Source organism: Anas acuta, chromosome 4 (genome assembly GCF_963932015.1).
Source record: "Anas acuta chromosome 4, bAnaAcu1.1, whole genome shotgun sequence".
NCBI classification, from domain to species: domain Eukaryota; kingdom Metazoa; phylum Chordata; class Aves; order Anseriformes; family Anatidae; genus Anas; species Anas acuta.
The window spans coordinates 73,941,211-73,965,999 of record NC_088982.1 but is presented as its reverse complement, the minus strand read 5'-3'; the positions used below and the strand labels follow the sequence as shown (position 1 = coordinate 73,965,999).

General features: G+C 47.7%; 1 protein-coding gene and 1 long non-coding RNA gene across 18 annotated transcripts in view; one reads left to right on the top strand and one right to left on the bottom strand.

Moving 5' to 3' along the window:
• Positions 1-24,789, top strand: part of ARSJ (arylsulfatase family member J) — a 100,268-nt gene that overhangs the window by 28,100 nt on the left and 47,379 nt on the right. The gene's annotated exons all lie outside the window — the stretch shown is intronic.
• Positions 6,793-10,816, bottom strand: LOC137856545 (uncharacterized). The gene is made up of 2 exons (XR_011096575.1): positions 10,124-10,816; positions 6,793-7,017 (listed from the first exon to the last, which is right to left on the bottom strand). It is a non-coding gene; the product is annotated as an uncharacterized lncRNA (long non-coding RNA).

The following is a 24,789-nucleotide window of genomic DNA, read 5'->3' as shown; positions in this document are numbered from 1 at the left end:
TCTTCTGCTTTCCCTCCTGGAAAAATGACTGGAGCAAGTCTGAGGATTTCATCTTAGACTATTGAATTGGTTTTCCCTTCATACTTGCTTGCCTTAACTTCAGAGAAATACGTGGTGACAACCTGTTTGTGTGAATTTCTGTTCTCGTTCGAGCAGGTCCAGCATGCTCCAGGACTCAAAGCATTGTGTTTCTTTCCCATATAACGTGCTGATTAGCTGTAAAATCCAAAAGCGTCTATTTTTGCTAGGAGCCCGGAATTTGGTGGAAATGTCTGGATTTGTGGCTGGCATGCAAAGCATTTAGTCAGATTGTTTTCTTTTCATGTCACTTACATGTAGACATGAAACCAAGAGCGTTGAGTATGCGATCACACATTTTTTCCTTTTCTCTAAATGAATAATGTTCAGTGATAAAGTTGGAAACGTTGTGCTCTGTTTCCACAGCTGCAGCAGACGCCGAGCAAAGAAAACAATAGCTGCACACACACATATGCATTCCAGCTGCTTCTTACTCCCACATTCTCCTTTATCCTTTTTGTCCTCCCATTCGCACAGATAAATTGTCTCAATGACAGGAAAGGTTAGTAGCGGATGTGCTGCGAGTTTAATAATGTTTTGTAAAAAATAGGAATTAGTATATGAAAATACTAATTACACAGGGTGATTTCAAGTTGAAGCTTCTGCTTTAGTTTCATTACACCCTTTTTATTTTTTCCCTGCACAAAATGTCCCTTCCAACCAGGGAGAGTAACCCCAAGGAAATGCAGAAAGGTCTCTGCTCACTCCGGGCCCCTCTGATTCTTGCTCTCGATAAATGTTTATTTTTGTTAATGTAGCTCTGGGTGGCATTTCTAGGTGCCGGATGATAAAAATATGTTCACAGTGTAAGCAGTATAGTTGTGTAAGGACATTATTCAGATGACCGAATGCCAGGGCTTGCATGAGCTCAGAGTTTCCAGAAGATGCTGAGGTGGAGTTCAGGCATCAGGTTCCAAATGCCATTTGGTTAAACAACCTGTAGGTCCCTGAAAAAAGGTAACTGGAGGGAGCAAAAACTGTAAAATCATTAGTCCATGAATAAATCAATATTTTAATTTTTTTTGTTTCTATATTTGATGGAAAAGCCCTGGCTGTTTTTTGTTTTGTTTTGTTTTTTAAAAAAAGCTTGAAAGTAGAGCAAGATTCAGAATCTTTCAAGTGAAATAGTTGCAGTAACCTTGCCAGAGTGATAAAACAGTAAATAATTTCAGTTAGACTCTTTATGTAAACACTTGGTTTAGAAGAGGATATTTTTCTGCTATGATTTAAAAGCACAAAAATTCAAGCAATACAGCTGAATATGAAATGAACTTGAGCATATGTCTGCGTGTGAAAACTTCGGTTTGTATTCTGTGGGCCAATACGGTGGAAGCCTGCAGGTGTCTAGAGTTTGCATTTGCATCTCTGATCCCTCTACATTCATAGCCCTCTACCCCCAGTGAAATTCTAAAAATCTTGAAGCTATAAGCTAGAAGATAAACATGATTAAATGGCGGGTAGATGCATTTAGGCAGATGTTTACTTTGGAAAATGGACGGTCTTTGCCTCCCTCAAATTTCTAGGAAATTAAACAGCACTGGCAGGCTGTGGGCACAGTACTCAGCGTGTAGCTTGCTGCCACAGAGCTCCTCTGAACCCTCCAACCATAACTCATCGTCCTAGTGAAGAACTGTCTCCATACTCTAGAAGTAAGTCTTTGTTCCTTCTTCTGCCATAAAGTCACACACCTGCCATCTCAGAGCAGTAACCCTTTAGATATCCTACCATTTCTCTGTATCAATACAAGTAATTAATAGCAAATTAAAGCTCCTGGGAAGATACTGTAGATATGCAGAATGTCTTGGCCACGCTTGTAAGCAGATAGAAAAATAGGCAACATAAGCCACCACATCCTTTCTATCCTTAATTTGCATTGTTCATCACAAGGGTACGTTTTATGACAGATCATGTTCTCAGATACAAGGCAGTTCCTTCACTCCTTAGTGTTGTGTTGTTCACAATTTTAAGCAGGACAAAATGCTGCATTTGTGAGTTATTTCCATTTCCATTGAAGATGGTCTTAGATTAGACGTGATTAGACGTTGAATGTTTCTATGCTTCTCTGTTACACTGGTGAGAGGATCGAGCCTGAGCTGGAAAATGTTGCGTGGAACATGTGGAACAAGGTAGATTAGGCTGCAATTTGCAAGGTCCTGCGGTTTTGCCACCTAACCTAATCTATCAAGGGGGCCTAAAAGCAAGCTGGAGACGGACTCTGTCAGGGAGTGTAGCAGTGGAACAAGGAGTGATGGCTTTGAGCAAACGGAGGGAAGACTTAGATTAGATGTGATGTGAGGAAGAAATTCTTCACTCAGAACAAAAAGCGCACATGGAAATTAGGGCTGAAGATGCACCTTGCTTCTGTTCCTCTCTGTAAATTAATGTTAATTACATACAAATCAGTGTTAGACATAAACCCAGGGCACAGGATGGGAGGTGGAGGGCAGTCCCTGTGGCCAAAGGACAGCCTTTCTCCCTGGCAAGCCAAATGGCCCGGGGGACCCAGCCCCAGAAAAGGGGCCCTCAGCCCCCCCAACCCTCCTCCTTCCTCCACCTGAGGGTGTTGCCGACGGAAGGAAGACCCAGCACATCAATATGAGTGAACAGTGAACTTCAACTTTAATGGATAGCTCAGTCGTCTTTTATCTAGTTTGAACATAATCAACTCATACATATTGCAGAAACTAAGCTCAGGATTGGTTAACACTTCCCGGGCTTTTCAGTCTGGCCCTCCTTCTTTTGGCTACCTGTCCCACCTTAGGGACTTTCCCGATGGCCCAAGGGCATCGTGTCCTTGAGCCTGACTGGCTCTCAGCCAGCTGCATACGTGCCAAGGCTCATGTGAGTTGAGTACGGTGCTTCACCAGCCCATTGTCTCCCAACTGCTCAACATTCACATGTCCTGCCTCACTTAACGATTCCTCCACATGAGGGCATCTTCCAGGCTGCTCCCAACACAGCCGCCTTTGGCCACGCATGGGCAACTCCGTCACAGAGGCTGGCTGAGGTCACAGTGGCCACCACTGCCCCGCCTTTGCTCGGGACCCTATAAAAAGCCCCCCCTGCCACTGGCCCGCCATTCGCTGAGCTTCTAGGCACTCTGAGAGCCAACTTGTGAGGCGAAGAAGAGCCAAATCAGTGAAGCGAGAGGCAGCCCTTTTTGGTGTGAGCAGACAGCTATGCAGCCGCAGCAAGCACCAAGAAAGAAGGCAGCTGATGCGAAGGAGAAGAATTATTGGTGGAGGCAGAGCGCTGGCGGCACAAGTGACACCAGTGCCCGAGGATGGAGCTATGGCATGCAGCCCACAAACACCTATAAGCGCTACCACTGGCACCGCAATGACGCAGGGAACGGGCCGGCCCCTCAGCCCACAAACACCTATAAGCGCTACCATTGGCACCGCAACGACGCAGGGAACGGGCCGGCCCCTCAGCCATCCAACAACGGGGGGCCTGCGCCTTCCCAGCGGCACAACGGGGGCATGGGGAGAATGCAGCAGCATCAGGCAGGCGGCCGTGTGCAGCACAGCCATGCCTATGGTCCACAACAGAGTGCGGGACCCAGCCACGGCCGTAACAGAGATGGCAACATCGGACTCACGCGTGGAAACCAAACACCCAGTGGCATGGCACCGAGGCGTGAAAGTGGACAACCCTCCGGTTCAGCACCTCGGTCTCAAAACTTCCCCGATGGAAGGCACACTGTGCGTCCTGTGCCAAGAAACCATGGACTCGGTCATCAGCCACTCCAGGTCATGCACGGTCCTTCTGACAGACAGCACGGCAACAGCGGGTCTGCGCCTTACTACCATGGGCACAACGGCAGCACGGGGAGAAGGCAGCAGGACCAGGCGGACAGCCGCAGGGAGCACAGGCACGCGTATCGTCCATACCACAGTGCGGGACCCAGCCACGGCCAGAAACAAGATGGCAACATCGGAGCCGCGCACAGAAATCAACCTGACAGCGCACGTAGGCGTGGAAATGGACGCCCCCGTGGTTCGGCACCCCAGCCTGGAAACCTGACGCATGGAAGGCATCCTGTTTGGGCAGTCCCAGGCAAGGACTGGCTGAGCCTCCTGCCCAACACTGAAGAACCCATGGAAGTGGAACCTCCAGCAAACGTGGACGAACCAATGGAAGTGGACATACCTCGTCCAGAACAGGCATGGGACTACCGCGGTGCATCTTTGCTCTCTGCTCTCCGTGCACAAAAACGGTGTCGCAGGAGTGTCCGGCCAGCCCCCTACTTGTTGTCGCACAGGCTCCATGCCAAGCATTAGCTTGGAGCCCCCAGACACCATAGACATGCCGGCAATAAACCATTCTGTTGCCAATTCTCAGGGCTTGTGTGAGTACCTTTTTCCCATCCCCCAGCCCTTGTGCCAGAGGTGGCATCCCTTCTGCACAGAGCCTCGTGGAAGAGCACAAGAGAGGCCCCAGCTTCCTTTGGGCTGCTGCACTGGGGTGACAGCAGGAGCCCCCAGGGCCCACAGTGCGCCTTTAACATTTGTGAAAATAGACCGAGGGGTGAAAATAGGAGTGTGTCAGCGATTATAGGTGGCTAGTTTCTTCCATTAGCAGTGAGTTTCTGTATCTGAGTAATTGGTAATGACAGACATGGAGAAGTCTGAGGTACTCAATAACTTCTTTGCCTCTGCCTACACTGGTAGGCGATCTTCCCAAGTCTTTCATTTCCCTGAACCCGTAGATGGAGGCTGGGGGATCAAAGTCCCACCAACTGTAAGTGAAGAGCAGGTTCGAGACCACCTGATGAACCTAAACAGGTACAAGTCTGTGGGACCCGATGACATGCATCCCAGGGTCCTGAGGGAACGGCCTGATGTAGTTGCCAAGCCTCTTTCCATCATAATTGAAAAGTCCTGGCAGTCAGGTGATGTTCCTGGTGAGGGGAAGAAGGGAAACTTCATGCCCTGTACTCTTCAATGATTAGGAAGAAAAAAAAAGAAAAAGAAAAAAAGAATGGAAAAAAGAGCACTACTTTTCAACAATTAAAACAAGTAGGAGACGTTTCTTCTCAGAAAGAGTGGTCAGGCATTTGAACGGGTTGACCAGGGAGGTGGTTGCATCAACATCCCTGGGGGTGTTAAAGTAAAATTTGGACTTGGCGCTTAGGGACATGGTTTAGTGGGTGTCATTGGTAGTAGGGTGATGGTTGGCCCAGATGACCTTGGAGGTCTTTTCCAACCTTAATCTGTCTAGAATTCTATGACTTGATGATTCTAAGATACTTAAGATATTAAACATATAATACCGTGTGCCTGGATAAGAAAAATTTGCTATATCATCAAGGGGGAGAGAGCAGTTTCCCCAGAAGACAATTCAGAGGAGACGAGGAGACCGGTGTTCCACATCACCATCAAGAGAATTGCAGGGTAGCCTTCTAGGCATTACAGTTAGGTACTTCATGGTGGTCACTGTAGAAATATTTTTGCAACTGGAAAATGGACAACACCCCTTAAAAGTTGCTGAGGTTCTTCCATAACATGCTAATAGACAGACATTGCACAGGCAGACTAATCTTGTCCTTAAAGCATGTCTCCAAGTTAGCGGGATACCCAGGCCTCTGAAAGTGAAATAAGTCCAGAGCACATCAGGAGTCCCTCGGCAGGATGGGAAAAAATCCAAAAGAGGAAAATATTAATGTGGTACAAAATCTGCTTTCTACATTCCTTGCAGCACGGCTACTGTCTAATGGCTTTTGAACATCACAGATGCTTATGACCTTATTGCTCTTTACAGATACCTTAAAGGAGGCTGTAGTGAGGTGGGGGTTGGTCTATTCTCCCACGTGCCTGGTGACAGGACGAGGGGGAATGGGCTTAAGTTGCGCCAGGGGAGTTTTAGGTTGGATATTTGGAAGAACTTCTTTACTGAAAGGGTTGTTAGACATTGGAACGGGCTGCCCAGGGAAGTGGTGGAGTCACCATCCCTGGAGGTCTTTAAAAGACGTTTAGATGTAGAGCTTAGGGATATGGTTTAGTGGGGACTGTTAGTGTTAGGTTAGAGGTTGGACTCGATGATCTTGAGGTCTCTTCCAACCTAGAAATTCTGTGATTCTGTGATTCTGTGAATCTGTGATCTTGAGCCAAGATGACCTGACATGGGATCACATCGTGTTGGACATGGTCTTACTTGCTCCTTAGGAAGCATGGGCTGGGGATGATTGTAGCTCTCAACAAACAGCGTTTCTGAATTGTGAAATCTTAAGCGGTTGGCCGGGATGCAGCAGTCCTTCACGCATTTACGTTGCAGATAGAGTGACGTACAATTTCTTTCAGCCTTGCCCGTTGACCTTTTAATTTTCAAAGTAGCCTTTTCTCATCTTGATCAATACAGGTATTTTGGATTCTGGTGCCAGAGGTGAGGGAGGGGGCCTTTGTTCTGTTTCCTTGGGGGGGTGGATTGCTCTATTTCAAATGCATTTGCAACATTCACATGTCCTGCCTCACTTAACGATTCCTCCACAATTCCCCCGTTTTTATTTTGCAGCAACTATAATCAATATAACTATAAGTAGAAAACGAAGTTCCTCTTTGACGAAGAAAAAACCATCCACCCATGTTCCCAAAAACAGATTTAAACCAACCTTCAAACCAACTATCTCGTACTACAATTTTTTGCGTATGATCTCTTAACCATTTCAAACATAATCAACTCATCAACGAAAGGATCAGACACAGAAGCGAGGAATAGGCAAAATGAACTTTGTCCGGTTTCATTTGCCCAAGTGACCCACATATTGGTTTGAGGATCGATTTTGCTTAGGATGGCACTATTACGTCCAACCGTCATTGTCAAAGATAATGCAACCAGAATCCCTTGTGCCGTTAGATCAGCCATGGTTGCTGTTATTCGTACTTGATGACTTTTCTTCAATGGCTGGTTTAACACATCGACTAGGAACCCAGGTTGGCCCTGTAGGGGAAGAGATACACACATAACCTCGCCCCATATAAATCACATCAGCAGGCCCCAGCCATTGTCCCGTTTTTGTATCTCGGTACAGTACTCTCATAATACATTTATTATCATTTTCAGACTTAATGTAATGACGTGTCGCGGGTGGTTCCTCATCATCTCCATGCTATGAACCCCTAAACCCTGCTTAGCAGCGTCATTGTAATCACAGGTATTATTTGTATTTTTGGACCGGTATGGCCTTTTCCAGGTTCCTGTAGCAGGAATCATCTGATATCCACGGCTACGTTCACATTTGTAGCCACCTTTCAGGTTGATACAGATTTGACTACAGATACCAGGGTTTTGACATTTATGAAAATGTCCACAGTTTCTCTTGTCTACAAACTCAAACCCAGCTGGACAGTCACATTCATGTATGTTGCATTCCTTCAGGGGCTCATCACCCCAGTCCTTGCAGTCTCTCTGCTGGTTACACACTTTATTGATATCTATGCATTCTCCACTTCTGCACTTGAATTTGCCAGGTCCAGAGCACTGAATAACATTGTTCCAGTTTGCTTCATCAGTGCCATCCAGACAGTCTCTCACACCACTGCACTGCCTACTCCCATGGGCACAGTTCCCATCTTCCCATCTGAACTGGTCTGGCCTGCAAGTCTGAGAAGGGCAGTTAATTTCATCCCTTCCATCCTTGCAATCAGGATCTCTGTCATAGTCCTTTTCACCTGAGCCGCACTGCACCTCACTCACAGAACACTTCACCAGAGGTGCAGGCTGGCGGCCACACTGCTCCAAAGATACATCCGAGTGGTCGGAGCAGTCACCTTGACCATTGCAGACAAAGCTTTTGGAAATACATTGCCCACTACTGCATGTAAATTCTGCTGCACTACAAGTCACAATGCCGCAATTCTCTTCATCTTGTGCACTGTCACAGTCCTTTTCACCATCACATTTCCAGGACACTGGTGCCCGCCGCCCCGCACCTGTGTCACTTATACTACTGCTATTACCCGTGCCGTCAGTGTCAGTGGCATCCTCCTGGTACCGTTTCTGTCTTTGCCGCCCCTTACTCTCCCCCTTTTCTTTTTGCCACTGACCATTCACCACAAATGGATGAGACACATGATTACTAGTTAGGCAAGAGCGTGTAACATCTGCTATACAGCTGCAGGCGATCTGCTGGTTTTGGTAATACTCTAGCTGCCTCTCTGCCAGGTCCATGCGCTGCAGCAGGTTCTCAATGAAGTGCTGGAGCCTGGCTTTTCCCTGCAATTCTTTTTCTGTCTCCTCCTCGAACTTGCTGAGGCGCTGCTTTAAGGCCGCGATCATCTCCACTGCCATGTCCACCTGCCTGCTGAGCACCCGCTCCCTCCGCTGCACCTCCTGCTGCTTCTGTCGACATGCCGCTTCCTTGTGATTGTTCGACTGACAATTTGAGCACCATACTGCCCCAGCTTTGCAGTGTCATCTCACGTGTCCAAAAGCACCACAACGATCGGCAGCGGTGTGGTAATTGGTTACTAGGGGGTGGTACTGGACCACCGGCGGTTTGCAAAGGAGCAAGAGCTGCAAGGACCTGACTCTGTGTAGACTGAACATGCTCTTTCACAGCCTGTGCCTGTTCTCGCATGCTGTCACCTAATTGCTTTACTGCCTCTACTAACATAGCCTGTGGGCCTACTGGTACCTGAGCCATTCTTTCCAACCCTTCCTCGATTGTCCATGTCCCCGGTAACGTAGCTAATATACTATGAGTTGAAGGGTTGCAGTTTTGAATTGCACACTGCCTTAGAATAGTGCCCTTTAGATAATCAGGTACCCCAGCCGCTTCTATTGCGTTTGCTACTCGATCAATAAACAACCCAAATGGTTCCTCCCTTCCTTGCTTGATGCCCATATAGGATGGTATCCCCCCTGGCTCTCTAATTTGGTCCAAGGCTCTTCGAGCCAATCTCATTGATTCTTTAGCTTTGTCTGGACCCAGCAACGCTTGTGTCTCTAATCTATAATATGGTCCGAGTCCCATCAATTCCTCCAACGTGACACCATACAACGGATCTCCAGGTGCCCTTATCACAGCTACTGCCTCTTGACAAACACTTTGCCAATGCGCATTAAAAAGAAGCTGTTGATGTTGTGTTAGGATCAGCTTCATTATACCACGTATGTCCCCGGGGAGCAATAGATTAGTTCCCCAAATATAATCTAACATTTGCCGAGTAGGTTCCCCCTTTAAACCAGAATCATTTACGGTAGATCGCAATGGAGTTAATAGTTTCCAGTCTAAATTTGTCATATTAACGGTCACATTCCCCTGTGCATCTGTTGGCGAGTATACTACCGGAAAACCTTGTGTTAACTGTGCTGCCGTTTCATAATTCCCTTCACGCAGTGCCTCATTTGCTATTTGCCTCCATCGCTCCTTTCCAAGGCCAATAGGGCCTGGGTCAAAAGGCACGTTCAGGTCAACAGGGGGCGTAACAGCAAAGGCCTTCGATGGCTGCAGACCTTCTCTTCCCTGCGCCCCCGTTGTGAAGGGATTTTTGATGGAAATGAGTTAGCACTGGTCCTTTCACTTGCTCCTTCCTCACTTTCTATTGGAGCGGTTGGAGCTGCTGGTAATGACAGCTCCTCCTCTGTATCAGAGGACATTGTCACAGGCACCTCCAATTTTCCCGAGACCCCCTGTGTAATAGTAGAAGTTCTAACGGAAGGTGGCAACGGGCAATCTGTTCCTTCCATATTTATTTGCTGTGGATTATCATTATTAACCCTTCTTGGTGGTCCTGACCACTCTGTTGCAGCAGCGGCAACTCTTTGTTCATCTTTATGTGTGGCTAATGCATTAGCCACTACTCTCCATGGCCTCATCAAATCTCCCAGTAAACTTAACATCGTTCCTAACATCATCAAACAATTTATTTCCAAATTTACGTCACTCTGTTTGTTCAAAAACTGTATCAGGCCTTGTAAAACAACCCTTAGCTATCCCATATACTAATAACTCTGGCAAATCTTTTTCTACAATCTGTATCTAAAATGCTCCGCTTTTCTAAAAAGCATTTGAGCAAATAATACGCCGCTTATCTTTTCATACCTTTATATACGTCGATTGCAGCCTTTGCAAAGACCTCGGCGGCGCTTTTCCGGCGGGACCCTAAATAGGCTCATCCCGGGTGCGGGGACTCCCTTTCACCTTCCGAGCTGCAGATCTCGGCGACGCGCGACCGGCGGGATCCACTCCCGGGTGCGGGGGACTCCACGTCCTTTTCACCTTCCCGGCGCGGGTGCAGGGATTCTTGTCCTTTTCACCTCCTGGGCTGCGTTGCAGGACCGGCTTCTCCTTTATTCCGTCCAACCGTGGCCCTGGATCACTGCCAGCAGTGTCCAAATCCTGTTCAGACTTGTCCCTGTTCGGGCGCCAATTTGTTGCCGACGGAAGGAAGACCCAGCACATCAATATGAGTGAACAGTGAACTTCAACTTTAATGGATAGCTCAGTCGTCTTTTATCTAGTTTGAACATAATCAACTCATACATATTGCAGAAACTAAGCTCAGGATTGGTTAACACTTCCCGGGCTTTTCAGTCTGGCCCTCCTTCTTTTGGCTACCTGTCCCACCTTAGGGACTTTCCCGATGGCCCAAGGGCATCGTGTCCTTGAGCCTGACTGGCTCTCAGCCAGCTGCATACGTGCCAAGGCTCATGTGAGTTGAGTACGGTGCTTCACCAGCCCATTGTCTCCCAACTGCTCAACATTCACATGTCCTGCCTCACTTAACGATTCCTCCACATGAGGGCATCTTCCAGGCTGCTCCCAACACAGCCGCCTTTGGCCACGCATGGGCAACTCCGTCACAGAGGCTGGCTGAGGTCACAATGGCCACCACTGCCCCGCCTTTGCTCGGGACCCTATAAAAAGCCCCCCCTGCCACTGGCCCGCCACTCGCTGAGCTTCTAGGCACTCTGAGAGCCAACTTGTGAGGCTAAGAAGAGCCAAAGCAGCGAAGCGAGAGGCAGCCCTTTTTGGTGTGAGCAGACAGCTATGCAGCCGCAGCAAGCACCAAGAAAGAAGGCAGCTGATGCGAAGGAGAAGCATTATTGGTGGAGGCAGAGCGCTGGCGGCACAAGTGACACCAGTGCCCGAGGATGGAGCTATGGCATGCAGCCCACAAACACCTATAAGCGCTACCACTGGCACCGCAACGACGCAGGGAACGGGCCGGCCCCTCAGCCCACAAACACCTATAAGCGCTACCATTGGCACCGCAACGACGCAGGGAACGGGCCGGCCCCTCAGCCATCCAACAACAGGGGGCCTGCGCCTTCCCAGCGGCACAGCGGGGGCACGGGGAGAATGCAGCAGCATCAGGCAGGCGGCCGTGTGCAGCACAGCCATGCCTATGGTCCACAACAGAGTGCGGGACCCAGCCACGGCCGTAACAGAGATGGCAACATCGGACTCACGCGTGGAAACCAAACACCCAGTGGCATGGCACCGAGGCGTGAAAGTGGACAACCCTCCGGTTCAGCACCCCGGTCTCAAAACGTCCCAGATGGAAGGCACACTGTGCGTCCTGTGCCAAGAAGGGATGGACAAGGTCATCAGCCACTCCAGGTCACGCACGGTCCTTCTGACAGACAGCACGGCAACAGCGGGTCTGCGCCTTACTACCATGGGCACAACGGCAGCACGGGGAGAAGGCAGCAGGACCAGGCGGACAGCCGCAGGGAGCACAGGCACGCGTATCGTCCATACCACAGTGCGGGACCCAGCCACGGCCAGAAACAAGATGGCAACATCGGAGCCGCGCACAGAAATCAACCTGACAGCGCACGTAGGCGTGGAAATGGACGCCCCCGTGGTTCGGCACCCCAGCCTGGAAACCTTACGCATGGAAGGCATCCTGTTTGGGCAGTCCCAGGCAAGGACTGGCTGAGCCTCCTGCCCAACACTGAAGAACCCATGGAAGTGGAACCTCCAGCAAACGTGGACGAACCAATGGAAGTGGACATACCTCGTCCAGAACAGGCATGGGACTACCGCGGTGCATCTTTGCTCTCTGCTCTCCGTGCACAAAAACGGTGTCGCAGGAGTGTCCGGCCAGCCCCCTACTTGTTGTCGCACAGGCTCCATGCCAAGCATTAGCTTGGAGCCCCCAGACACCATAGACATGCCGGCAATAAACCATTCTGTTGCCAATTCTCAGGGCTTGTGTGAGTACCTTTTTCCCATCCCCCAGCCCTTGTGCCAGAGGTGGCATCCCTTCTGCACAGAGCCTCGTGGAAGAGCACAAGAGAGGCCCCAGCTTCCTTTGGGCTGCTGCACTGGGGTGACAGCAGGAGCCCCCAGGGCCCACAGTGCGCCTTTAACATTTGTGAAAATAGACCGAGGGGTGAAAATAGGAGTGTGTCAGCGATTATAGGTGGCTAGTTTCTTCCATTAGCAGTGAGTTTCTGTATCTGAGTAATTGGTAATGACAGACATGGAGAAGTCTGAGGTACTCAATAACTTCTTTGCCTCTGTCTACACTGGTAGGCGATCTTCCCAAGTCTTTCATTTCCCTGAACCCGTAGATGGAGGCTGGGGGATCAAAGTCCCACCAACTGTAAGTGAAGAGCAGGTTCGAGACCACCTGATGAACCTAAACAGGTACAAGTCTGTGGGACCCGATGACATGCATCCCAGGGTCCTGAGGGAACGGCCTGATGTAGTTGCCAAGCCTCTTTCCATCATAATTGAAAAGTCCTGGCAGTCAGGTGATGTTCCTGGTGAGGGGAAGAAGGGAAACTTCATGCCCTGTACTCTTCAATGATTAGGAAGAAAAAAAAAGAAAAAGAAAAAAAGAATGGAAAAAAGAGCACTACTCTTCAACAATTAAAACAAGTAGGAGACGTTTCTTCTCAGAAAGAGTGGTCAGGCATTTGAACGGGTTGACCAGGGAGGTGGTTGCATCAACATCCCTGGGGGTGTTAAAGTAAAATTTGGACTTGGCGCTTAGGGACATGGTTTAGTGGGTGTCATTGGTAGTAGGGTGATGGTTGGCCCAGATGACCTTGGAGGTCTTTTCCAACCTTAATCTGTCTAGAATTCTATGACTTGATGATTCTAAGATACTTAAGATATTAAACATATAATACTGTGTGCCTGGATAAGAAAAATTTGCTATATCATCAAGGGGGAGAGAGCAGTTTCCCCAGAAGACAATTCAGAGGAGACGAGGAGACCGGTGTTCCACATCACCATCAAGAGAATTGCAGGCTAGCCTTCTAGGCATTACAGTTAGGTACTTCATGGTGGTCACTGTAGAAATATTTTTGCAACTGGAAAATGGACAACACCCCTTAAAAGAAGCTGAGGTTCTCATGTGAGTTGAGTACGGTGCTTCACCAGCCCATTGTCTCCCAACTGCTCAACATTCACATGTCCTGCCTCACTTAACGATTCCTCCACAATTCCCCCGTTTTTATTTTGCAGCAACTATAATCAATATAAGTAGAAAACGAAGTTCCTCTTTGACGAAGAAAAAACCATCCACCCATGTTCCCAAAAACAGATTTAAACCAACCTTCAAACCAACTATCTCGTACTACAATTTTTTGCGTATGATCTCTTAACCATTTCAAACATAATCAACTCATCAACGAAAGGATCAGACACAGAAGCGAGGAATAGGCAAAATGAACTTTGTCCGGTTTCATTTGCCCAAGTGACCCACATATTGGTTTGAGGATCGATTTTGCTTAGGATGGCACTATTACGTCCAACCGTCATTGTCAAAGATAATGCAACCAGAATCCCTTGTGCCGTTAGATCAGCCATGGTTGCTGTTATTCGTACTTGATGACTTTTCTTCAATGGCTGGTTTAACACATCGACTAGGAACCCAGGTTGGCCCTGTAGGGGAAGAGATACACACATAACCTCGCCCCATATAAATCACATCAGCAGGCCCCAGCCATTGTCCCGTTTTTGTATCTCGGTACAGTACTCTCCTAATACATTTATTATCATTTTCAGACTTAATGTAATGACGTGTCGCGGGTGGTTCCTCATCATCTCCATGCTATGAACCCCTAAACCCTGCTTAGCAGCGTCATTGTAATCACAGGTATTATTTGTATTTTTGTACCGGTATGGCCTTTTCCAGGTTCCTGTAGCAGGAATCATCTGATATCCACGGCTACGTTCACATTTGTAGCCACCTTTCAGGTTGATACATATTTGACTACAGATACCAGGGTTTTGACATTTATGAAAATGTCCACAGTTTCTCTTGTCTACAAACTCAAACCCAGCTGGACAGTCACATTCATGTATGTTGCATTCCTTCAGGGGCTCATCACCCCAGTCCTTGCAGTCTCTCTGCTGGTTACACACTTTATTGATATCTATGCATTCTCCACTTCTGCACTTGAATTTGCCAGGTCCGGAGCACTGAATAACATTGTTCCAGTTTGCTTCATCAGTGCCATCCAGACAGTCTCTCACACCACTGCACTGCCTACTCCCATGGGCACAGTTCCCATCTTCACATCTGAACTGGTCTGGCCTGCAAGTCTGAGAAGGGCAGTTAATTTCATCACTTCCATCCTTGCAATCAGGATCTCTGTCATAGTCCTTTTCACCTGAGCCGCACTGCACCTCACTCACAGAACACTTCACCAGAGGTGCAGGCTGGCGGCCACACTGCTCCAAAGATACATCCGAGTGGTCGGAGCAGTCACCTTGACCATTGCAGACAAAGCTTTTGGAAATACATTGCCCACTACTGCATGTAAATTCTGCTGCACTACAAGTCACAATGCCGCAATTCTCTTCATCTTGTGCACTGTCACAGTCCTTTTCACCATCACATTTCCAGGACACTGGTGCCCGCCGCCCCGCACCTGTGTCACTTATACTACTGCTATTACCCGTGCCGTCAGTGTCAGTGGCATCCTCCTGGTACCGTTTCTGTCTTTGCCGCCCCTTACTCTCCCCCTTTTCTTTTTGCCACTGACCATTCACCACAAATGGATGAGACACATGATTACTAGTTAGGCAAGAGCGTGTAACATCTGCTATACAGCTGCAGGCGATCTGCTGGTTTTGGTAATACTCTAGCTGCCTCTCTGCCAGGTCCATGCGCTGCAGCAGGTTCTCAATGAAGTGCTGGAGCCTGGCTTTTCCCTGCAATTCTTTTTCTGTCTCCTCCTCGAACTTGCTGAGGCGCTGCTTTAAGGCCGCGATCATCTCCACTGCCATGTCCACCTGCCTGCTGAGCACCCGCTCCCTCCGCTGCACCTCCTGCTGCTTCTGTCGACATGCCGCTTCCTTGTGATTGTTCGACTGACAATTTGAGCACCATACTGCCCCAGCTTTGCAGTGTCGTCTCACGTGTCCAAAAGCACCACAACGATCGGCAGCGGTGTGGTAATTGGTTACTAGGGGGTGGTACTGGACCACCGGCGGTTTGCAAAGGAGCAAGAGCTGCAAGGACCTGACTCTGTGTAGACTGAACATGCTCTTTCACAGCCTGTGCCTGTTCTCGCATGCTGTCACCTAATTGCTTTCCTGCCTCTACTAACATAGCCTGTGGGCCTACTGGTACCTGAGCCATTCTTTCCAACCCTTCCTCGATTGTCCATGTCCCCGGTAACGTAGCTAATATACTATGAGTTGAAGGGTTGCAGTTTTGAATTGCACACTGCCTTAGAATAGTGCCCTTTAGATAATCAGGTACCCCAGCCGCTTCTATTGCGTTTGCTACTCGATCAATAAACAACCCAAATGGTTCCTCCCTTCCTTGCTTGATGCCCATATAGGATGGTATCCCCCCTGGCTCTCTAATTTGGTCCAAGGCTCTTCGAGCCAATCTCATTGATTCTTTAGCTTTGTCTGGACCCAGCAACGCTTGTGTCTCTAATCTATAATATGGTCCGAGTCCCATCAATTCCTCCAACGTGACACCATACAACGGATCTCCAGGTGCCCTTATCACAGCTACTGCCTCTTGACAAACACTTTGCCAATGCGCATTAAAAAGAAGCTGTTGATGTTGTGTTAGGATCAGCTTCATTATACCACGTATGTCCCCGGGGAGCAATATATTAGTTCCCCAAATATAATCTAACATTTGCCGAGTAGGTTCCCCCTTTAAACCAGAATCATTTATGGTAGATCGCAATGGAGTTAATAGTTTCCAGTCTAAATTTGTCATATTAACGGTCACATTCCCCTGTGCATCTGTTGGCGAGTATACTACCGGAAAACCTTGTGTTAACTGTGCTGCCGTTTCATAATTCCCTTCACGCAGTGCCTCATTTGCTATTTGCCTCCATCGCTCCTTTCCAAGGCCAATAGGGCCTGGGTCAAAAGGCACGTTCAGGTCAACAGGGGGCGTAACAGCAAAGGCCTTCGATGGCTGCAGACCTTCTCTTCCCTGCGCCCCCGTTGTGAAGGGATTTTTGATGGAAATGAGTTAGCACTGGTCCTTTCACTTGCTCCTTCCTCACTTTCTATTGGAGCGGTTGGAGCTGCTGGTAATGAAAGCTCCTCCTCTGCTACAGAGGACATTGTCACAGGCACCTCCAATTTTCCCGAGACCCCCTGTGTAATAGTAGAAGTTCTAACGGAAGGTGGCAACGGGCAATCTGTTCCTTCCATATTTATTTGCTGTGGATTATCATTATTAACCCTTCTTGGTGGTCCTGACCACTCTGTTGCAGCAGCGGCAACTCTTTGTTCATCTTTATGTGTGGCTAATGCATTAGCCACTACTCTCCATGGCCTCATCAAATCTCCCAGTAAACTTAACATCGTTCCTAACATCATCAAACAATTTATTTCCAAATTTACGTCACTCTGTTTGTTCAAAAACTGTATCAGGACTTGTAAAACAACCCTTAGCTATCCCATATACTAATAACCCTGGCAAATCTTTTTCTACAATCTGTATCTAAAATGCTCCGCTTTTCTAAAAAGCATTTGAGCAAATAATACGCCGCTTATCTTTTCATACCTTTATATACGTCGATTGCAGCCTTTGCAAAGACCTCGGCGGCGCTTTTCCGGCGGGACCCTAAATAGGCTCATCCCGGGTGCGGGGACTCCCTTTCACCTTCCGAGCTGCAGATCTCGGCGACGCGCGACCGGCGGGATCCACTCCCGGGTGCGGGGGACTCCACGTCCTTTTCACCTTCCCGGCGCGGGTGCAGGGATTCTTGTCCTTTTCACCTCCTGGGCTGCGTTGCAGGACCGGCTTCTCCTTTATTCCGTCCAACCGTGGCCCTGGATCACTGCCAGCAGTGTCCAAATCCTGTTCAGACTTGTCCCTGTTCGGGCGCCAATTTGTTGCCGACGGAAGGAAGACCCAGCACACCAATATGAGTGAACAGTGAACTTCAACTTTAATGGATAGCTCAGTCGCCTTTTATCTAGTTTGAACATAATCAACTCATACATATTGCAGAAACTAAGCTCAGGATTGGTTAACACTTCCCGGGCTTTTCAGTCTGGCCCTCCTTCTTTTGGCTACCTGTCCCACCTTAGGGACTTTCCCGATGGCCCAAGGGCATCGTGTCCTTGAGCCTGACTGGCTCTCAGCCAGCTGCATACGTGCCAAGGCTCATGTGAGTTGAGTACGGTGCTTCACCAGCCCATTGTCTCCCAACTGCTCAACATTCACATGTCCTGCCTCACTTAACGATTCCTCCACATGAGGGCATCTTCCAGGCTGCTCCCAACACAGCCGCCTTTGGCCACGCATGGGCAACTCCGTCACAGAGGCTGGCTGAGGTCACAATGGCCACCACTGCCCCGCCTTTGCTCGGGACCCTATAAAAAGCCCCCCCTGCCACTGGCCCGCCACTCGCTGAGCTTCTAGGCACTCTGAGAGCCAACTTGTGAGGCTAAGAAGAGCCAAAGCAGCGAAGCGAGAGGCAGCCCTTTTTGGTGTGAGCAGACAGCTATGCAGCCGCAGCAAGCACCAAGAAAGAAGGCAGCTGATGCGAAGGAGAAGCATTATTGGTGGAGGCAGAGCGCTGGCGGCACAAGTGACACCAGTGCCCGAGGATGGAGCTATGGCATGCAGCCCACAAACACCTATAAGCGCTACCACTGGCACCGCAACGACGCAGGGAACGGGCCGGCCCCTCAGCCCACAAACACCTATAAGCGCTACCATTGGCACCGCAACGACGCAGGGAACGGGCCGGCCCCTCAGCCATCCAACAACAGGGGGCCTGCGCCTTCCCAGCGGCACAGCGGGGGCACGGGGAGAATGCAGCAGCATCAGGCAGGCGGCCGTGTGCAGCACAGCCATGCCTATGGTCCACAACAGAGTGCGGGACCCAGCCACGGCCGTAACAGAGATGGCAACATCGGACTCACGCGTGGAAACCAAACACCCAGTGGCATGGCACCGAGGCGTGAAAGTGGACAACCCTCCGGTTCAGCACCCCGGTCTCAAAACGTCCCAGATGGAAGGCACACTGTGCGTCCTGTGCCAAGAAGGGATGGACAAGGTCATCAGCCACTCCAGGTCACGCACGGTCCTTCTGACAGACAGCACGGCAACAGCGGGTCTGCGCCTTACTACCATGGGCACAACGGCAGCACGGGGAGAAGGCAGCAGGACCAGGCGGACAGCCGCAGGGAGCACAGGCACGCGTATCGTCCATACCACAGTGCGGGACCCAGCCACGGCCAGAAACAAGATGGCAACATCGGAGCCGCGCACAGAAATCAACCTGACAGCGCACGTAGGCGTGGAAATGGACGCCCCCGTGGTTCGGCACCCCAGCCTGGAAACCTTACGCATGGAAGGCATCCTGTTTGGGCAGTCCCAGGCAAGGACTGGCTGAGCCTCCTGCCCAACACTGAAGAACCCATGGAAGTGGAACCTCCAGCAAACGTGGACGAACCAATGGAAGTGGACATACCTCGTCCAGAACAGGCATGGGACTACCGCGGTGCATCTTTGCTCTCTGCTCTCCGTGCACAAAAACGGTGTCGCAGGAGTGTCCGGCCAGCCCCCTACTTGTTGTCGCACAGGCTCCATGCCAAGCATTAGCTTGGAGCCCCCAGACACCATAGACATGCCGGCAATAAACCATTCTGTTGCCAATTCTCAGGGCTTGTGTGAGTACCTTTTTCCCATCCCCCAGCCCTTGTGCCAGAGGTGGCATCCCTTCTGCACAGAGCCTCGTGGAAGAGCACAAGAGAGGCCCCAGCTTCCTTTGGGCTGCTGCACTGGGGTGACAGCAGGAGCCCCCAGGGCCCACAGTGCGCCTTTAACATTTGTGAAAATAGACCGAGGGGTGAAAATAGGAGTGTGTCAGCGATTATAGGTGGCTAGTTTCTTCCATTAGCAGTGAGTTTCTGTATCTGAGTAATTGGTAATGACAGACATGGAGAAGTCTGAGGTACTCAATAACTTCTTTGCCTCTGTCTACACTGGTAGGCGATCTTCCCAAGTCTTTCATTTCCCTGAACCCGTAGATGGAGGCTGGGGGATCAAAGTCCCACCAACTGTAAGTGAAGAGCAGGTTCGAGACCACCTGATGAACCTAAACAGGTACAAGTCTGTGGGACCCGATGACATGCATCCCAGGGTCCTGAGGGAACGGCCTGATGTAGTTGCCAAGCCTCTTTCCATCATAATTGAAAAGTCCTGGCAGTCAGGTGATGTTCCTGGTGAGGGGAAGAAGGGAAACTTCATGCCCTGTACTCTTCAATGATTAGGAAGAAAAAAAAAGAAAAAGAAAAAAAGAATGGAAAAAAGAGCACTACTCTTCAACAATTAAAACAAGTAGGAGACGTTTCTTCTCAGAAAGAGTGGTCAGGCATTTGAACGGGTTGACCAGGGAGGTGGTTGCATCAACATCCCTGGGGGTGTTAAAGTAAAATTTGGACTTGGCGCTTAGGGACATGGTTTAGTGGGTGTCATTGGTAGTAGGGTGATGGTTGGCCCAGATGACCTTGGAGGTCTTTTCCAACCTTAATCTTTCTAGAATTCTAGAATTCTATAGCATCACTCATGTTAGTGCCACAAACTTTGATTGCTTTCTTTGGTCCTGTTTCAGCCAACTACCTGACTGAAATCACATTCAGATTTAAGCTCTACGTTGAACTGAAGCCTTAGCTGTAGCTTTACTTTGGAAGCAAGTATCCAGAACCTATTGCAGCAAAAACCCTCACTTTTTCCTGCACTGCTGCAGTAGCTGCTGTTATTGAAAGGCAAACTAACTTCTATAGTACAGGCTCAAGGGTCCTCAAGATTGTTTCTGAGAAGACCGTGTTGCATGAAAACCAAAGCTTTTATGCTAGCATTTACAACAAGTGTAATACATGGTCCATCAATACTGAAGAGAGGGAGGATGTGACTGACAGATTTTAGTTAATCTGGTCTCATCTAACACAGATATTCAAACTTGCTACCATGAAAAATGCTGAGATGCCTGCTGCCTGCTTTTTCTCTCACGAGAGCATGATAAGTGGAAATCAGCAAAGGCAAGACTTGTTTCCCATCTCCAGGTTAGGAAAAGACTGGAAATAGAAATCATGAAAATTTAGAAACCATTTTGTTTATAACTAATTATACTTAATACCAATTGAGAAAGAAGCACTGTGGCTACAGGCGAAGGCTTTCATCTTTGTCAGTCTGAAGGCTTTGCAGCAATTTGTGGCAGACTGTCATAGGTCTATTTGCATCTCATTTAAATCAGCTTAGCTCTTTCTCCCTGCCACAGTATCTCCTGTATCAACCTGCCCCTTTTCCAACTTTGCCCTCCTCTTTAACTCGCAAAAACCTGAGCGGATTCAACATAAAACATTTTGTTTTTATGGCAAATATTTCTGATGCAAAGTCATATTTTTGTGTGGTTCTTTCGTGTTGGTTTGTGTCTGGTCAGGTACTTTGCACATCTCTGCCATGCAAGGAAATGCGTAAAGATCAATAATTAATTTATTATCGTAGCATGCATACCTCAGGACTACCCCTCTCCCTTTTATATATATATATATATATATATATTTTCTAAATCCTAGCCTAGAATTTATTATTTTAAAAATTGAGAAAATTTGTTCAACATTTCCTGAGATATGCAAGTGTACTAAAAATAAATTTCCCACATGCTGTAACTAGAATTGTGCTAGCAAAAGTTCCTGAAATTAGGAACTTCACACTGTGGTTTGTCAATCTTCAGTGAGCCTAAAAAGAGTCTCGGTTTGAAGACAATTAATCCAGTGTTTTAAAATTATGAAAGCTTCAGATTAATGGTTTTGTGCATGCACATTACAAAATTAGAAACATCTGAGCTTCTTTCTCAGAGGAGAACCCACCCTGAAGTTAAGGGGAAAGTATTGAATAGAAAACTCCTTAGGGAGATGTCTTTAAGGAAAACTGTTTTGGCTTACGCATGTTTAAGACTGCATAAGCACCATGGGGATGAGGCATGCCAGGAGAATCTTTTTCCTGTACAGACTTTAGGTCTTGCTTGCTGCTTTGGGGAGTAGTAGTGAAAATGTGCAAAGATCAGTGTCATTGATCCGCTTCTTCGGTTTGCTCTTCAGATGAGAACTGGGAAAGTAATTTAGCTTTACGAAGGACATCAGAAGTGGGAAATTAGGTCTCCAAACGTTAACACGTCCCTCAAGCTCAGGTCAAATTGACTTTAGTGTCCCTGTGGTGATTTGCATCCACAAAGATTCTGGCACCCGAATGCCCAGTTGACTTTTAACAACTTCATGGACAGTGCACCTTGAGACTGGGGGTAGGAGTAATGTCAAAGCCTCTGGCCGAGCTTTGTGTCCTTGTAGGCTGAAACAGGAAGGGAAATCATGTTGAAAAACAGCACTGAACTGAGAATGGAGGATTTATTTGTTTATTTATTTATTTTAAGAAACCTCCAAAATATTTCTCTCGGCATCCAAGAGCCAGAAGGACCCATGAAGTCACCGTAACACTCTCTCTGGGAATCCGTTGCTTTAAAGTTTCCACTACAAACAAGTAAACAGAGCGGTGTAACATTCAGCTAGCGAAAAGCAGCTGCCTTAGCTGGAACAGTTAAAACTGTTTTTCCTGCAAACAGCTTCCACACTAATAAAATAGAAACGAGAGGACAAAATGTGCATTGAAGAGCCGTCTAACAGAGACAGCCAGGATCTAGATCCTGGAGGGGTAAGGAGAAAGGAAGAGCAGTAGATGTGCATCAGGTATTCACAAGCCCTGAACACCTATGCTTTAGACAGAATACTCGCATCCTTTTGCCTATAAAGGTCTGTGGACAGTGAATACTGTCCGTGAAGGTCAACGTCTGAAAAGCTATGCAATTGGATTCCTTGGTCTGTCAGCATTTGTTTATAGTGACCCGCTTACTAATGTTGTGATTACGGTGATGAGGTCCAGACAATTCATTATCAGAATTTGCTTTCTGCATTGGGGATTAAATCCGTGTTCTGAAGAATTAGCTGGTGAGGGGTGGAAAGCCACGGAATCTCTAAAACGTATTTCCCAGCAATTTGGTGGCAGTTGGTGAGCTCATACTTTCATCTTCCAAGAGAACTCCCCTCAAATCAGCATCTGCCTCTTATTTCCTTTATGTTTTGCTGTGATCATTTTTTTTCTCTTACATAGTCTAAATACAGTTTCAAAGCAGTAATGTTGAGAGACTTTTCCTATTGCTATTAATGCCATTTACTTCCATATAATCTCAGTCTTTTGCTCAGATTGCTTTGTTTTCCCACGAAACATCTGAAAGTCCTTTGAAAATAAAATACTTTCACTGAAAAAAAGTCATATCAGCACATAATGGATCAATTACGAAGGCATGTGGCACAGAAAAGTAAGCAAATCCTGGCCATTTTTGTGATAGGGAAGAATATCCTGATCCTTACAGGTTGCTATTTCTTTGAAACATTTTTGCAGTTGGAATATTTTGGCTTAAAATTGGTTATTTTGCAGGCCCCTTTTTACATGTGTGGAAATACATATACAATCTGTATGTATGAGTGCGTGTATGTATATTCAGGAGCTATGCCATAAATAGCAGCCACACACATGTGGAAAACATACCAAGGGCACACGAAATCAGACAGAAAAGAATTTGAGCAGGGCTGTGTTTGTGTGTTGTAGCCAGCATACTGAGTGGCTTACTGAAGGGACTGCTCCAACAAGATGCACTGCTGTATTTCGGGTATTATACTGAGAAGAATATGTATAAACTGAGGCTAATCCATGGTATTTTTTGGTTCAGTATTGGTCAGATTGCCAGTGTAGGAATTTCATGCTTGGATGCACAATTGTATCCAGCCTTAGCTGGGGAATCCACGTGTGGGTTATGAATTCTTTACGAGAATTAACTTTGTATGAATACCCAATTTGCTGTGTAAGCTTTGTCAAGAGGCAGCTTAGTCTGCAACGTGTTGTTCTGTTGTCCGTTCCCTCCAAGTCCAGCTTCTGTGTCAAGGAGGAGGATGGAGGGGTCTCCATTACCTCAGCGTCACTGCAGAGAAAATTCCGACTTCCAGCAAAATCAGTGCAGCTGGACAGAAACTGCCCTACAGGGCCTGGGTGCTGATCTCAAGACAGAAGAGGCTGTCAGGGTTCAGGAAGGCAGGAGCTATGCACCAGAACAGCAGGCTGCGAGCAAGGACTTTTACAGTCAGGTCAGATCAGAGGAATTTACTGAAGGAGTGTGACAAGGCAGGGGGAAAGACAAGGGGAAGGAAATTAAATGTCTTCTGAGCACAGTCCTCTGAGGACTCTCAAAGGAGTAAACTGAAGTATGGGGCACTGCCATTAGTCGGTGTGGTTTCCTTATGTAATTTACCTGTTCTGAAGAGTAACGTTATACTTGAATCATGGAAAAGATGTGGATATTTGTGTGTGTGTGACATTTCTTTTATGAAAGCAAAGAGTAGAGCTCAGAAGCCCATAATTTTGAGAGTACGCTGTAACTCTCCTGTGTCAGCACCAGCCCTTGAGTTCTGGGACAATTGGATGGTTGGGCTTCAGATCCCCAGGCTGGCCACGGATAGAAACAATGCCCTGAAAAAGTGCCAGGGAGACAAAGGGAAGCAGTGCTGCAGTGTGCTGAGTCCAGGCTAGCTTAAAGCAGGAGTGCAGCACCCAGAGCTTCTGCGATTAAGTAGTTAGGCAGGAGCTTCTGGGTCTGTTAAATGAAGTCCAAGAATAAAATGGAAGTTACACAATTATTACAGATTGGCAGGCATTAAAGACGTCTATGTTGCCTACTAAGGTTTTGTCCAGGAAGACATCGTAGGAAAGCAGACTTTAAGTTATTTATGGACAGGCAGAGCCTAATGTTTTTAATTTTCTAAATAGCTCAGGAGGCCAGTCAGATTGGCAGTACAAGCAAGATGTGTCAGGAAGTCCCAACTACAAAATAATAAAAAAGTATTTTTGAGGAAGATTCCCAGTAACGAGGCATCTTGCCGTTCGACTCAGGGCTGAGAATTGTCTGTTCCACACTCAGGGAGACGCCTTCTTTGGTTTGCAATGTGCTGTTACATTTGATTTTTAGTGACAAAGTGGTATAAACTGATTGGTGCTTGATTTTTGATACTTGCTACTGCCCATGCTGAATTCATTTTCTAATCATATGGATGCCATATGTATTCTTCACACATAGGCTGTACTGCAGGATTTATTACCCTATCCTTTAAATATGCTGCTGTTGCATGTTCAAAGTCCAGTATATTTACATGCTGCGGATATGTTTACCACTAGCAAATTAGGAGGTATTGTAAAAATTGTG